The 11,012-nt window shown below is 33.8% G+C and overlaps 2 long non-coding RNA genes across 5 annotated transcripts; both read left to right on the top strand.

The window, feature by feature from the left end:
* Nucleotides 1-307: 307 nt before the first annotated feature.
* LOC131049421 (uncharacterized) lies at nt 308-5,744 on the top strand. Of its 3 annotated transcripts, none has more exons than XR_009372315.1 (3): nt 308-1,157; nt 1,553-5,247; nt 5,447-5,744. It is a non-coding gene; the product is annotated as an uncharacterized LOC131049421 (long non-coding RNA). The 3 variants fall into 3 exon arrangements; XR_009372314.1 differs by having other exon boundaries at nt 5,346-5,743; XR_009372313.1 differs by having other exon boundaries at nt 5,341-5,743.
* Nucleotide 5,745: 1 nt separating this feature from the next.
* On the top strand, nt 5,746-9,193 carry LOC131043104 (uncharacterized). 2 transcript variants are annotated; one of them, XR_009105363.2, is made up of 6 exons: nt 5,746-5,816; nt 6,140-6,268; nt 6,375-7,146; nt 7,281-7,355; nt 7,476-7,550; nt 8,575-9,193. It is a non-coding gene; the product is annotated as an uncharacterized LOC131043104 (long non-coding RNA). The 2 variants fall into 2 exon arrangements; XR_009105362.2 differs by having other exon boundaries at nt 6,375-7,355.
* The last annotated feature ends 1,819 nt before the right edge of the window (nt 9,194-11,012 follow it).

Genomic DNA, 11,012 nt, shown 5'->3' with positions numbered 1-11,012 from the left:
AGAAGGATACCTCTCAGCTTATTCTATATATATTATTAAATATATATAAGCCAGTGAATATTATAATCAAAACAATATAAATTATTAATAATAGTATATTATAAAATTATTAGAATAGAGAATAATAATAATAATAATAATAATTGCAATAATAATATTACATATTATTGCAACAAACATTAATAATATAATATTATATTTGATTTTATGTAAGCTAGTCTTTATTTCAAATAGAAATTCGTTAGGTGGTCGTTAGTTAGTTACCGTTACAAATAATCAAGAAAATAAAAATAATAAAAGTCCGAAATTAACGAAGAAAATTTGTTTGAGATCAATCAGAATGGCGTGCAAGTGCGGACGGGCTCACAGCGTCGTGTCTGTGTTGGTGTTAATGGCCCTGGCGATTGCTGCGGTCTCATCATCCACGGGAAAACAGAGTAGGATCCTGTACTCCCATCTAAATCCCCACCCCGCTCCCGCTCCCGCTCCCCCAAAGGTTTCCTCTACTAAATATCCAAGAATCTTGCCCCTCCTGGACTCCCATCCCCATCCCCATCCCCATCCCCATCCCCTTTCCCAAAGGTTTCCTCCACTAAATATCCAAGAATCTTGCCCCCTCATGACCCGCTGGCGATGAACGCTAGCGAAGCACTCAGAGAGGCGGGATACCACATCATGGCCACGGCTTTCGAGCTGTTCGCTGCAGAATTTATTCCACTGGGCCCTGTAACGTTTTTTGCGATTAGCGACCAGGCGCTGTTGAACTCCAGGCTACCTCCATGGGTGATGATGAAACTGCTCCGTTACCACACGATCACCGAAATGCTCCTACGGGATGACCTACACATCCTGACATCTGGCATATGCATCCGTACTGTTCTTTCACACAAGAGTTTGATCGTCACCCATGAGCAGACAGAGAACAGCACGGTAGCTTTGAACAACGTAGAAATCTCTGATACCAATATCTTTGCGGCCGTCGGTCTGGCAATTCACGGCGTGCATCAGCCATTTTATTACCCCGGCCGCTCGCTCCTTTCCCTGCCGTTTTTTCCGACCTGCATTTTCTCGGAAAGCGCCAGGGGCGTATCGGTGCAGCGCCACCACAGGGGCGCCTGAATGGATGCCTGTCCTTCTACATGGCCATGAGTTTACAGGTAAGCAATATTTTCTTTAATTTCTTTTTTACAGACTTTAAACAATGAAAATATCGTTTGTGCAAAACTGACCCTAGAGTTTCAAAACCTGAAAACTTTACGGCAGAAAAATATTTAATAGGAGAGATTAGAATGCAGAAACATCATTTTTTGGTGGATATATGCACAATTAATGCAAAATATCATGCAGTTCGGATTTGATTTACTTGTAGATTTTGTTTTGAATGCAAAAATATTTAATAGGAGAGATTAGAATGCAGAAACATCATTTTTTGGTGGATATATGCACAATTAATGCAAAATATCATGCAGTCCGGATTTGATTTGCTTGTAGATTTTGTTTTGAATGCAATTTTTCCAAACTGATAACTGCCTAATACTATCTACAAATACAGGCCCGATGATTCAAGGATCTGCAATGGACAGAAGGATGCAATGGATGTAATTTGTAGAATCCTCATTCAAGTTGAAATGATTTAAATTGGATTTAGGTAAAATTAGTGGCATCATTGTCAACTGCTAATTTGTAGAATCCTCATTCAAGTTGAAATGATTTAAATTGGATTTAGGTAAAATTAGTGGCATCATTGTCAACTGCTGCACAAGCTTTGATCATAAGAAGAGCATTTTGAATCTTGTTTATTGTTAGTTCTTGCCCATCGCAGGATACTATTGCATTCATGTATGTCATTTTTTTTAATAGAACAACCAATCATTATAAAGAATTTAAATTTTTTGAAAACAATTCTATAGTTTATAATTACTCTTTTAATTTAATAAATTGAGAAAATCTCATTTATCTTTCTTCTTATTGGCTTATGCTGGCAACAGTAAGTGTGAAAATCAAATTATTATTTATTTTTTAATAAATATTAATTGGCATGCACAGCATCAATTTACATTAGTTGGCATGCACGGCATTTGCTGGCAAGCATTTGCAAATATTAAATGAATGTTAAATGTTGTCATTGAATGAATGTTACGTGTGTTCTATGTGTTCTGGAGTTGGTTTAGTCTAGTTTGTATGTAGTGTTTGCCAAAATTCATGTGGGAGCCTAAAAATCATTTCAGAAAATAGTGTGTGAGCTTGGATATACTTTGGAAGGAGTGTTTGTAGTTTTGTAGATTGCAGATACTGGCTGGCAAACAAGAGTGGAAACTGTAAGATGCATTGACAGTCATCAATGTTTCTTTGTCTTCTATGTATTTTTGTATTTTTTTTTTGTTGTCTTTGAAATCTAGTGTCTTTGTTAAATCTTCAGAGCTCATGGGTCAGGGCACTGTGTTGAGGAATGTGAGAGCAAGGCCCGAGGTCTTTTGTCAACATGTGAATACTCCGTGTCGTTTTGATTCTTCTACGAGGTTGCTCTGCCATTCCTTAGCCCAGTGCCCTAATTTGTGAGGTCTGAAAAAAGGAGAACAAAAATCAGGAAAAGCAAATTTTTTTGACATTTTGTTACTCTTCTGTGCTTGGGACATGAAATTTGATGTTTTTTGAGTGATACATACAGTTTGATGTTTTCACTGCGCGTTATTTTGTCATGATAATGATATAGACTACAATATGTCTTCTTCTGGCAACACTGCTTGCAAACTAACCTTGCAAACTGTTCTTGTCTCACGCTTTTATAAAAGTTTTCTCTAAGTCAATCTATTTGTTCCACTGACTTTAGCTTATGTTTTCTTCGGCTTGGTAACTCTTGGGTGAGGTTATGCTCTGGGTTTCTTTTGGTGTAAGCTTGGACCACATTCCTAAGATTTCTGTATACGAGTCAACCCGTTGAATGCAGACTGCATTTACGGACTTTATGGATTTTGAACCTGAGTTGTGCTCCTACGAGTACCGTTTGCTACTACTAGACCACAATTCTGCCGAGTTTAACCGAGCTTATTGTTATTAGCTTCATGAACTGTAATTAGGGTTATGCTCTGGGTTTCTTTTGGTGTAAGCTTGGACCACATTCCTAAGATTTCTGTATACGAGTCAACCCGTTGAATGCAGACTGCATTTACGGACTTTGTGGATTTTGAACCTGAGTTGTGCTCCTACGAGTACCGTTTGCTACTACTAGACCACAATTCTGCTGAGTTTCACCGAGCTTATTGTTATTAGCTTCATGAACTGGAATTAGGGTTGTGCTCTGGGTTTCTTTTGGTGTAAGCTTGGACCACATTCCTAGGATTTCTGTATACGAGTCAACCCGTTGAATGCAGACTGCATTTACGGACTTTGTGGATTTTGAACCTGAGTTTTGCTCCTACGAGTACCATTTGCTACTACTAGACCACAATTCTGCTTAGTTTAACCGAGCTTATTGTTATTAGCTTCATGAACTGGAATTATTTGGATATTTGTGGGGGATTTGAACCCGGGTTATACCCTCGCAACTGTTACTTGTTATCCCTAGACTGCAAACCCATCGGAATTTGTTTCAAGCTTGGTACCATCTTGTGGGTATCTGAATCTGAGCTGTGCTTTAATGAGCGTCGCTCGCCACAATGCCTTGGAATTCAATTGGAGCTTACCGTTGACACCTTTTCTTTTTTTGAAACTTAGAAATGAGTGGTGTATTTGAAGCTCAGTTACACTCTTATGACCGTTATTTGTCATAGCTCCACTACAACCTTCTGGAACTGAACTGAAGCTTTATTATCAGCTCCGTGGACCAAAATCAAGAACTTTGTTGAAAACGAACTTGAATTATGCTCTCAGTAGTGTAGCGTGTCACTTGTTACAAGTACAACACTCCTTGCAAGCCCTTGGACTTTAGTTTGAGCTTATTACCAGATCTTTGGACGAAAATTAAAATTTGCCTGTTTGGGTTGTAGTGGGTCCACTTTACTTCCGAGTATGGTCATGAGATCGAAACCTAAGGACACAAAGTTTGAACACTATGTAAAGTAAGTGGAAAATTCGGGTTTCCATGAGTGGTTTTCACATGTCAACTGGCACGTGGCTTTGACAGTGACGCAAAAAATTGAAATAACTGTGAAATTACCTTTAAATGCTCTTTCCAGCCTTTCAGAGAAACAGATCACTCCTCTTTGTCAATGGGCAGTATGGCTTGACTGAAATATTTATATTTTTTTGTCGTGTTAATATTTTATGTACTATATTTTTACTGCAAATGACTTAATCATGAATTCCCAGGTACAATTGAATGTCAATATCATATTTAGATTTTATCTTCTCCTTGGAAAAATAAAAAAAAAAAATATGTTGATGTTGTTGTCATTCATTTTCTTTCAGCTTCCTCTGGCTGTAGATTATACATTTTCTTTCAGATTCTCTATATGGATGAACGGAATGGCTTGCATATACTAGTTTATGAATCAAAACAACATGAAAATCAGAAGATCCTATGCATAATTGAACATAAATTTGAACTTATTATGAGCTCCTTGGACAGAAAGTTAAATATATGCCCACGTTCTCAAATGCTTTTTCCTGAGTTCTTAGTGCGATAGGTGGCTCCTCTCTTTTAATTAACAGAATCTCTTGTTCGATTTATTTGTTTAATTGTCTTTTTTTGTGAATTGTGGTAGTACATAATAATTGCAAATGAATTGAAATTAAACTCTATACCAATTTGAATATTTATTAGATTAAATTATCAACTACCTGTACAAGAACTTAAATAGAATGCCTATGTTGTTGTCAATCATTTGTTTCCTGCTTCTCTTGGCTACAGATTGCTCCTCTCTGTTTATGTGTGGTCTGTTTTACTGGATTTACTCAATTGTCCCAGTTTAAAGGGCTATTTACTAGGTTATGACTTCAATGAATTGATAAAAATGGAATGCGAAACCTTTAGCATAATTGAACTTAATAAAACCCTTGCAACAATCCATTGTCTTTCAATTTTGTCAAAAGAAATCATATTTCTTCATACTGCACTGTTAATCTGTATGAACAACAAAACAACGTTTTGGGTTTAAGCAATTGTGAGCAATATATAGAGATTTGCGCGCTCTATTCAATTAGTTGCCCACAGCAAGGAGCAGCACAAATTACTTCTTTCAGCAACCAACTGATGTTCCTAATCTTCCAGTATCTATACAAAAAGAACTTCAAGCATACTATACGCAAGTGAGTTTACAAACATAAAACATAACCACCTTTCTTATAATAGTTTTCCTTCTGTTTGTATCACCTCTGATCAATTAGTTTGCATATCTAAAGCCCAGGAATGTCTGAAGAATATGGTTCACATGATTCATGCTTGAGCATCTGACCAAACTGAGTTTTCTGAACCATTGTTCATCCGACAAAATCTGGAAATCAACAGCGAACAGGTGGATCCATCAGCTCAAGCAACTGAATCATCATACAACTACGGCTGGACTCAGGGCTAGGTTTCCCTTTGTTTTTGTTTTATGGATTTTTGCAATGTTTGATTGCAAGGAATTTGCCAATGGAAATTGTAAGTTCTTGTCATTTATCAAGTAACCTTGTTGTCGTTCTCTTTTCAAAATCAAAGCAATATTGCTCTCAATTTCATTATAATACCACAAACAAACAATATTCCATGTCTTGCAAATGCATGCTGAAATTATTCAGAACTTCTTTGAACCTAAATTGTTTCCTCTGCAGATCTTTTCAAATGATACTAATAGGAATATAGCACAAGGGAAGTGTGCAAGTTGCATGTTGTACTGGTAAGACCATTTGGCAAGCACTTAAACAACTAATGCATTGTACTATTTGCATAAATTGTCTGTGGGATTGGGTCTTTTATGTAATCAATTTTTGCATTGGTTATAACACACAAGCTATTCATGGTTGAACACCATTTCATTGGCTATAACATATTGACTGTTTATGGTTAAACAACATTTTGTTGGCTAAAATGTATTGGATTATTATGATTGGATGCCATATCACAGGCTACAATTTACTTGTTATGTACAATTGAACATCATTTGATCCCAATTATGATTTCACCACTAATTGATCAGTCTTGGTTGTAAAAATTTAACAGCTTGGTTCTTCAAACCACACAGAAAGAGCAAACTTTGCACTTCAAAGCATTCCCAACCTAAAAGAAGCCCTGCCTCACATTTGAAAAGATGATGTTAGTTTGCTGAGGAACGACAAGATGAAGATAGAGGTGGGCATGTTTCTTTAATCTTTAAATTTTGTTAACAACACTATGCGTGATTACTCATCTAGCTTTTCGTATAATTACTGATTGCTTATATATTTTTGTGTTCAAGGTCAATATGCGAATTTTCCAATGCCAATGCGACATTCAGCCATATGGATAATGCAAACACCATACCCAAAGGTATAGTTTACAGGTGTCGTATCAATGTATTGTTCATTTTATTCTTTGAAAAACTAGAGAGTAAAGCTGAATGGGGATCTCCTTGAAATTGATAAATCTGTTTTCTTTAGTTTTCCTTGGATTTATGATTTGATTTTGCTATTTTGGGGTAAGTGTGACTTGGGGGAAACATTGTTATCGCTCTGTTTGGTGTGTTTAAGTCTGTATACCGTATTTGAAAGCTGGTAGGGTATAGGGTTTAACGTATTTCATTTCTGTATGAGGTGTTATGAGTGTTGTCAAAGTTAATAATTTTTTTTTCTCACTAAAGCATGTCTATGAATGTATAATGCACATTATTCCGTATGCTAATTTGAAAGCTGGGTTTCGGTTGGGAAGGCAAGTTTCGGGGTTTCCTTGCAAAAACTTATTGTGTTCATGTAAGTCTGGTTTCGTTGCCAAATTCTCTGTTTTGAAATCAGTAAGGTTTAAGTTTAATGCCTTCATTGTGTTAACGTGCAAAATCCTCTTTGCAATGTAACTTGAATTTCATTACTGTATATGTATTTTATCAATTGTTTGAGATAATGATTTACAATATTTTATCTGTTTCATAGCTGTACACAGTGTTTAAGTTTTAAGTCTTAATTTGGTCTCTATGCAAAATCCTTTCCCAGCAAGGTTAGTTGCGGATTCAGTACAGTGTTGAATTTTGAAAGCTGGTAGGTTCTAGGGTTTACGAAATTTTATTTTTTGGTTTTTTGCAAAGCCTGTTCCTGCAATGTATATTGCATATTGGTGTTGTATATTCTATTTGCAAACCTGATATGTCTTCTGGGAACTTCACCAAAACCAGTTCCAAGAAAAATTATTGGATGTGGTAAGGAAGGCAAATAACTATGCTGTAATTGCGCCACAGATGGGAAAGCAGGTGATTAGTTATTTATTCAGCTATTTCTGAAATGAGTCCCTCTCCCATGCATTTAATCACTTTATTACATTTGCAACCTTGCACAGCCTTCTTGATAATAGTTTGTTGCTATTTCTTTAGGTGGTTGCCTTTCAGGCAGCCATGGAGATCATGGCGGAGCAGTTTCCTGAAGCTTTTTCGGGCTACAAACTCGAGGTTATTTATCTTTTTACCTACCTATAATTGTATTTTCATACTTATTAAATTATTTATAATATACGATGTTGTATGATAAGAAAATTATTACACTAAATAATAGATTCTTACAATTATTTATTGTGATTAAAAGACTGATCACCTTTTGAGCAAAAATATCTTTTCCGAAAACAATAATTTGTGTCCTAGGTTTTATCACATTTTGACCTTAAGCATTGTGGTTATTATTTCCTACACCATCTACCAGTTCATTAATTAAACAAAGCCTGCACTCTGTTGAATGAAAATCAACCAAGATCAATATTAGATTCTGTGGTGGATTTGTTACAATTTGGGATATATGAACATTTGCATTGTCATTAGCAAAAGTTGAAAAATTGGAGAGCTTTGAGCTTAAATCTGCTCAATAATTTATCGTCCACTTTTGTCAGCAAGTATGATCATTTCTGCAATTAAATACATTTACTCATCGAGGAAAAGATAAAAGATGAATTCAATACTCTAATATTATGGAATCATGCAATTCCAAGTTTTTTTGAACTTAAAAAATATATTTGGCTATCAAATGAATGAATGAAACTCAATCTAGTGCTTTTCATTTTGATGGAGAGAAAATCAAAGTATCTTCTGTGCTGATCACTTAAGTCAGTTTTTAAATGTCTCATGATTATTTAGACTTAATAGTTTGTTTTGAAGGGCATTAGAACCCTAAATTGCCCATATCAAATTCAGAGTACAGTATTGCGACTTACTACTCTTGTAAGGCTTTAAACTCCTTGTCCACAAAAATAGGATCAATACACTTACATTTGTTCACTTTAGTATAATTACTTTTTGTTGGATAGAAAGCTGCCAGTATTGGATGATGGTTTCATGTTTTCTTTATTATTTCTCTTTTCAACTTGGGCTGGATTCTCTTTTCAACTTGGCCTGGAGGGGATAGCATGACATTTGAAAGAACATTATTTGCATGATTGCATCTTTATTATAACTGTAAATTGCCTTTGTGTATTGCCAATTGCAGTACCCTGTTGTGTCATCCATTCTTGGCGTCTTTCATTGCCTACCACGATATTCTTATTTCAGGTAATTCAACTTTTTGGCCATCTTGGGGTTGATGCTCTGCACTCTATCATTGGCATTTGGTCTTCTTCTTAGAGCTCCTCAGTACCAGCAATTTCTCTTTCGACTCCATCTAGATTTGAAAGGTTTCTAAAGAAAAACAGGCATCAACTTCTTAAGGGAAATAAATTTGACATAGTTACTTAACTCTACAATTGTAGAGTTAAACAATAGAAGTAGCTTCTCTTCTAACACCTGCCATATCTGAATGATTTACACTTTACATAGAAAGCAACATCTTAAACTTTTTTAATGACAAATGATTTTAACATGGTAGTTAAATGCTATAATGTAGCACTTTCACTTTTGTTGATGAGATGAATTATGTTTTTTGAGTATTTGAAATGCACACAATGGATCATTTGGTGCTTAGAAGTTTCCCTTTTTCTTTGTATGTGACGGTGTATTATAGGATTTTGAACTGGGGCATTGAATATGGTTCCACGTGTTGCAACAGCTGTAATTTATACACTGGAGTTTAAGTTTACTTCTGTGGTCAATATGGATAATTTTCTTGTTTATATCATTTGCATGATTGGAATATACTATTAAACAGAGATGTTTAATTTCAATTGCATGCTTTGACTATACTATTTTTATTAAAAAAAAAGTATTTTTAATTTTTATAAAAGAAAAATATTAATTAAATATTAAATAAATGACTATATAAAAAAATTAGAAAAGCATTTATTAAAGATTCTATTTTAAACATTAATAATAATAATTTAAATCTTATTCTTAATTTATTTCTCAATCTAACACTATTGCTCATAGTAACCCTAACCCTTATGCTAACACTCGCCTGCATGGTTTTAGGTTTTCCACCAAATTTTTTTATCCATTTACAAATCTTGCAATGTATATAGTGACATGATAACTCAATCAACATATTATATAAATTTTGTAATAAATTTTTCATTTTAGTTGAATTATGGATAAAATTTTCAAACATTATTATTCATATTCTACTAACACTCATTTAAAATAATTAGAAATAAAACTTTTCGACCATGAGAATATTTTAACTAAAATTTGGTAATATTCAAATTCTCTCTATTTTTTATCTATATGTAGCCATTTCTTTAGGAACTTGACGCTTTGCGTCCTTGTTTTGATTATACATGTGATACTTGTTGATTCATCTAGTTTCTTTGAGTGACTTTCTCTATCAAGTTTAAGAAATAATTTGGAGGTCTATTTGGATTCTTTTAACACCTTTGAGAATGATCATAGGTATATTTTGAGGTTGAGAGTCATATTGACTGAGATTTACAACAATTATAATGAATTCAATTTGATTAGATCACATTGAAATGATTTAGTGGGATTAGAATTTAATATGTTGTAATTTTGGTATTTTTGAATTTTTTCGAGCATTCATTTTCCAACTTATGTTAACCATGGCCCACTTAGTGGCTTTCTTTCAATGCGACAAAAATTCAAATCTAGGATTTGTATAAATCTTTCTTATGAAGGAATTTGACTCAAGGTTATGTATCATTATCTAAATTATAGAAAATAATTGTGTATCTTTTATTTGATCCATGTTTGGGGTCAAATTTAGCTATCATCAAAAAAATTAAAAACTTATTTTTCTTGTTGGTATTCTTTTTCATGTTTATAACTCTTTTAATTCATTTTTATTTTATTATTTATTATTATTTGTATTTATATTATTCTCCACTTTGTAGATGTTGCAATCAACCCAAAGGCCAAATTTGTCTGGCTCTTAGCAAGTCTAGTTAGTTGTATGTATTTTAAGGTTCAAGTTTATTTAAAGGGAATCTTACAAGTTATAAGGTGGATATGTCATATGTTAAGTATTAGCATGATCATTTTCAAAGGTTAGATGTTAAAAAAAAGACTTCTAATATTTGAGATTTTGAATATATTTAAATATTATTTGTAAGATTTTAAGATGTTAAAAAAAATAAAAATTCAATAGACTATAATGTTTTATGAAATTGATCAATTGAATAGTATAATGAGAATGAAGAAATTTGAATGTCAAATGAATTGGGTATATCTAAAAAATAAAAAGGTGAGTTTAGTAGTCTCTTATCCCTTGTAAAAAATCAACACATTCACTAAATAGTTTTTATAATGTCTTTGAAGGATTACATATTCATATTCCTCTATATTCTCATCCTACACATCCTCTTATAAACCCTTCCCTCTTCATAATTCTTAGATCCATCTAATTGTTCTTCCATATGTACATTTTCCTACTTCTCGATATTTTTTCTCAAAGTACATTTTCTTAGTCTTATCTTTCTCCTTTGGTCGTCAGTAATCTTTAAACTCCTTGAAATTTGCATCTCTATAAAAGATCTTTTATAA

Source organism: Cryptomeria japonica, chromosome 4, assembly GCF_030272615.1.
Source record: "Cryptomeria japonica chromosome 4, Sugi_1.0, whole genome shotgun sequence".
NCBI lineage: Eukaryota > Viridiplantae > Streptophyta > Pinopsida > Cupressales > Cupressaceae > Cryptomeria > Cryptomeria japonica.
This window is presented reverse-complemented; position numbering and strand designations above follow the sequence as displayed.